We start from the raw sequence: 5,943 nt of genomic DNA, 5'->3' as shown, positions 1-5,943 counted from the left end.
TAGTTATTGTAGCAATGCATAAAAATTAGTAAGTTTTATTTAAAAAAATTTAAATTAGTTAATTTAGGTGAGTCAATCTAATTTTAGTTAATTTTATACTTAATTTGGTGTTAATGTGATTAAGATAAGTTGGTGTTAATGTGATTAAGAGCAATTTTGAGGTGCAGACTCCCACGACAATATTTTGGTATTTAGACCATGACTTTCTCTACAGAGCTTCAAATGAGATCATTCTTGAACCATTGAAAAGCTAAGAGAAAAAGATACAACTTTCATGTTTATTACTTTACCCAGTTCGACCTAGAATATGGTCAAAAATTATATTGAAATTGAAGCATTGTAGCAGTTCTAGAGTAATTACAATTTTTGCTAATTAATGGGTTGAGACCGCGTCTCACATAGTCTAATGAGGAAATCCTAATTGAAATTGAATTCTTTCTTCATCCAACTTGGTCTAATTTCAAAGCCTTATAAAAACAACCTTATAGAGGACTTTTAAAAAGAGAGAATGAAAACACCACTGACAGTTGAGATTCAAGCCACAAAATTGTTGAAAATAAAGTCTCATTGGAGCTGAAAGGAAATTGAAGGATTCAAGAAAATTTAGAAATCAAGAGTTTCACTTTTGGAGTTTCTTTATTCTTTATTTTTCTTTGTTTGGTTTCAATGTTTAAACTTTATTTGATGATGATGTGTGACTTGACGGGGAACTAATTCATTTATTTAAGATTATGATTGAACTCAATATATAGTATGCTTTATTTATCTCTCTTGTGCTTATGTTTGATGGATTTAGGTTGTTTATTTTATTCTATTGTTAATGCTTATAATTGACTGGCCACTAATTAGATTGATTTGGAAACCTAAATTAAACCTTGACGGAGGAGATTTAGGTAGACCTTGAATAGAATAATGTATGATCGAATGCATTTAGTTGATTAAGTGGTTTGATTTGCATAAAGGGTAGAGATACACCTATAAGCCACATGTAGCTAGGATTAGAGCTTGAACTTAATGAATCTGTCTCTAATCTAATTTGCATAGATATATAGTAAATTAATTAGGAGAAATATTTCTATAAGAAACTCGATAGAGACTTGTAAATAATTTAAGACTCTAAGTTATCAACTTAATCCACTAAACTAAGTTAAAAAAGAGAGACAATAATCAGATGAAGTATTGAGATATTATAATCTTAGGTCTAAAAGTCAATCAAATTTAATAAAATAATTTTATTAGTTAATTTAGATTATTTTTAGTCTTTAGTTTGTTTTTCTTTTTAATTGTTTGGATAAAATTAGGATGTTATAATTTTAGTAGTTAACAATAGGAGTTAAAACAATTCTTTGAGGGAATGATACTCTACTTTATCACTATATTACTTGTTAATGATACATACACTTGCGTAAGAAATCAATAACACTTGTCTGACATCTGATCAATGAATGGTAAAAGGAAATGATCTTTTTTTGTGATCTTATTTAGCTTTCGGTAATCCATGCACACTCTCCATCTAGTGACTATCCTTGTGGAAATGAGCTCATTGTTTTCATTTGTACCCATTATCATCCTAACTTTCTTTCGTATGCATTGCACTGAACTTAGCTATTCACTATCCAAAATAGGATAAATGATACTAGCATCTAGCCACTTGATTATCTCCTTCTAATCCATGTCCTATATGATTGGATGCAATCTTCTTTGATGCTAGATAGTGGCTCTGTGATTATCCTCTAATAAAATTTTACGCATGCGAATTGAAGGACTTATTCCCTTTATATCAACGATTGTCCAACCTAATGCCTTTTTGTTCTCTTTTACAACTTTTAGCCACTTATCTTCGTACTTGTTAGTAAACTTAGATGCAATAATAAGAAGAAAAGTAGATGAGTCACCAAGATATGTATACTTCAAATGATTAGGCAATGGTTTGAGTTTTAAAAGATGAGGTTCTTTAATTGATGGTTTCACTAATGAAAATGAAGAAATAGACAAATCTAACAACTCGAATTGAGTTCCTAAAACACGAAATGGGGCATTCAATGCATTCACACACTCTATGACCTCCTCATCATTCATCTCAGATTCGACAACCAATGATGCTTCAAGTGGGTCAATAGGATGACTTTTCTTGAAAACTTCATTTGTGGCCCTATCCACCACATTGACTGCAAAACACTCATCATTATCAATAGTAAACTTTAAAGCTATGAAGAAATTGAATCTTACCTATTGATCTTGTGTTCTTAAGGTAAGTTGTCCTTTCTTTATATCAATGAGTGTTCTAGCAGTGCGTAAGGTCCCCCAAGGATAATAAGAATCTCTTTATCTTCCTCCATATCGAGAGCTATGAAGTCAGCTGGGAATATGAATTTATCCACCTTTAGAAGCATATCTTCTATTATACCTTTCAGATATGTGAGAGTTTTGTTTGCCAATTGTAGAGTCACAGTGGTGGGCTTAATCTGCCACAAACTTAACTTTTTGTAAATGAACAACAGCATCAAATTAGTACTCACCCCCAAATCACTCAAAGCTTTGACAAAAAATAAAGCACCAATTGTGCATGGAATAGTAAAGCTACATGAGTCCTTAAGCTTTAAAGGGAGCTTACTTTAAATGATTGCACTACATTCCTCAGTGAGTGTTATCATTTCAAATTCACCCAACACCCTTTTCTTTGATAATCTGTCTTTTATAAATTTGAAATATGAAGGCATTTGTTCCAACGCCTACACAAAGGGAACATTGATGTGAAGTTTTCTAAACACCTTCATAAATTTCCAAAATTGGCTCTCTTCTTGTTTCTTTTTGAAATGCTAAGGAAAAAGTAGTGGTGGTAGAGTTACTTTAGTCTCATTTACTTGACGCTACTCACTAGAACTTACAATTTGTGTTCCATCCTCAACTATCTTGATTTTTTGTTTAGCTTGTTTTCGATCACTTTCAACCTTTTTACCACTTCTCAAAGTAATAGCCTTGACATGTTCCTTACCTTCCCTCCTTGGATTTACATCTGTATCATTAGGTAGTGTTCCTTAAGCATTGTTGTTTAATAAGTTGGCAAGTTGACCAACCTGAGTCTTGAGGTTTCGAAGTGGTGCTGCTTTACTTTGAATGATGTTATCATTTTGTATCATGTACTGCATTAACATCTCCTCTAAAGTTGGCTTCTTATTTGGGATAGGTGCTCTTACTTGTTGTTGGAATCTAAAAGGTGCATTCGATATTGAAGATGAAGATGATCCTTGACTGTTAGTCCAAGAGAAGTTTGATGGTTCCTCCACCTTGGGTTGTAAGTGTTGGGGTAAGGATTATTTTGTTGTCTATTCTCCTTAAACTGCATTATTTCTACACTTGGACGCTGATTGCTTGCATGATTGTTTCCACAATGCTCACAAACTACAAAAGAACTTTGAATAGAGTTAGTACCAAAAGACTCAAGTGTTTTAGTTAAAACTATTACTTGTGTGGAGAATGCCAAAATGACATCTACATCATGAACTTCAGCCCTTCTCCTATGGATTGATCATTTTGTTAGCCATTAGTAATTGTTTATAGCCATTTCCTCCAATAAATTGTATACTTCATCAATTGATTTATCCATTAAAGCTCCTCTCGCAGTGGCATCACTAGTGGTTCAAACATGACCACTCAAACCATTATAAAATGTTTGCACCTATAGCCACTTTGGTATACCATGATGGGATAATGCCAAAGTAAATCTTTGTGTTTTTCCCAAGCCTCATACAATGACTTAGAATCTAGCTACATAAATGATATGATATCATTCATCATTTTTGTTGTCTTTGGAGTAAGATCATCCCATGTTGTTATGGATCTAGTGGGGAGTGCATTCAACCATATTTTAGCTTTATCCCTCAATGAAAAAAGGAAAAGCCTCAAATGAATTGCATCATTTGTGACACCATTATGTTTGAAGGTATATTATATCTCCAAGTTTGAAATATGGGCATTTGGATCATCATTTGGAAAGCCCTCAAATTAGACTGAAGTTTGAATCATGATGATGATGGCCGACTTGATCTCGAAGTTGTTGGCTTAAATAGCCGACCTTCGAATGCTTGGTAGAATTCCCTATACCAATGGAATAGCATAATCCCTTAAGCGACGATTTTCATCGACTATATGCTCTTGGATTTGCTATTCATCCTGTCGATTAGCCATTGTATTTGTTTGAGCAAAATCTTGTTGATTTTCTTGTCAAAGTCTCGAAATGTCTTCTTAATCTCTAGATCATACAGTATAATCTCCAAACCTTTTGCTCTTCTCATACAATGATGGAATGAACCTGAAAACAAGGACGAAAAAGTCGAATCAAGACTACTCTGTCAAATTTTAATATTAGCAAATAATTAGGAAAACAAATCCTTAACAATGGCGTCAGAAAACACTTGTTGTTAATTTCTCACACAAGTGCACACTATTGCAAATAAGTAATATAGTAATAAAGTAGAGTATCGTTCCTATAGAGATTTGTTTCTAAATCTTTATTAAGTACTAAAATTTATAACAAATTAATCTTATTTAAGTAATTAAAATTTCATAAAAATAAGTAAAACTAAATTATGGCAAACATTAAATTAACTAACAAAAATTAAAATTACTTGATAAAAGCAATAGACTAAAACCTAGGATTATGGCTTCATTTAATACTTCATCTGATGCTAGCATTTCTTATTATTTACCTTTTTAGGTAATTTTAGTAACCTAAAATTCAAAACTATGTACAAGTCGCTGTCAAGATGTTTGCACAAATACTTACCTTAATTGGATCACTATATATCTGTAGGAATTAATTAAATAAGGTTCATTAAGCTAGTGTTCTAATTTAGCTATGTATGTCAATTAACGCATGTCTACCTGAATCGCAAATTAAATCACTTAAGTGGCGTGAACATATACTATTCAAATCTTAGTCCAATCTAAAATCTCTCCATCGAGTCATAATTAAATTCACAAATCAATTAATTGTTGATTAGGCAATTAAAAGCATTAAGAATGTATTTGCATAAGCAAAACTATACCCATTCATGACAAATACAAAAAGAAGCTAATATTCAAACTAAATGTTGAAATCCACCATAATCCTAAAAAAGTAAATTAGTTTATGATATCTAAATAAAATATTATCCAAAGAAATCTAGCTATGAATCCAAGTCAAAGAAAGCAAGAGAAATACAAAACAAAGAAAAAACTAATGTTGAAACTTTTGATCTTGAATCTCTATCAATATCTCTTACTTTTCTTGCTTGGTTCTTGGCTCCAATTCTTCAGAATAACTACTATCATCCTCCCTTAAGAATCCTCTGAAAAAGTCACTTACATAGGCTCCAAATAACTTAATTTCCAAATTCCCCATCATACACTTATTTTTGGAAGATGACTCTTGTGCCACAACTTTCACTTTAAGAGCCACGACCTACAACTGTTTTATTTTGAAGTTCGCCTAAAAAGTGTTCTATTTTGATTTTGCTCTCTTGGTGCAATACCCTTATTTTGACAATGATTTTGACTACCTTTCAATCTGAACTAAGAAAAGTGATAAACATTAAAGTTGAAGCCCTTCTTGTTGACTTTCTAGTGGTCTAAAGATCTCATCAATCAAACTTCTATAGCATGAGTTAGACCTAAAATACTATTGGGATGAGCCTTACAGCCAATTGAGATTGGTTAAGGCTCGATTCTAATCATGCAATAATATCATTGATGTTGAAAGATTAGAGGTTTTTCTTCATCAATAAGACATCAATTATAATGCGTTATAAGTCTAATTGAATGAAGTTCATCAGATTAATATGCCTTGCAAGAGAACTGTAATAGGTTGCGGTTATGAGATCCTTATACATCAAAGCATAATCTCAAAATGTTCCTTATCAATGTATCATTGAGATTGGATATCAATGATGCTTAGAGACTAGT

Source organism: Theobroma umbraticum, unplaced genomic scaffold, assembly GCF_002168275.2.
Source record: "Theobroma umbraticum cultivar Fairchild unplaced genomic scaffold, ASM216827v3 scaffold_50.0, whole genome shotgun sequence".
Taxonomy (NCBI): domain Eukaryota; kingdom Viridiplantae; phylum Streptophyta; class Magnoliopsida; order Malvales; family Malvaceae; genus Theobroma; species Theobroma umbraticum.
This window is presented reverse-complemented; position numbering follows the sequence as displayed.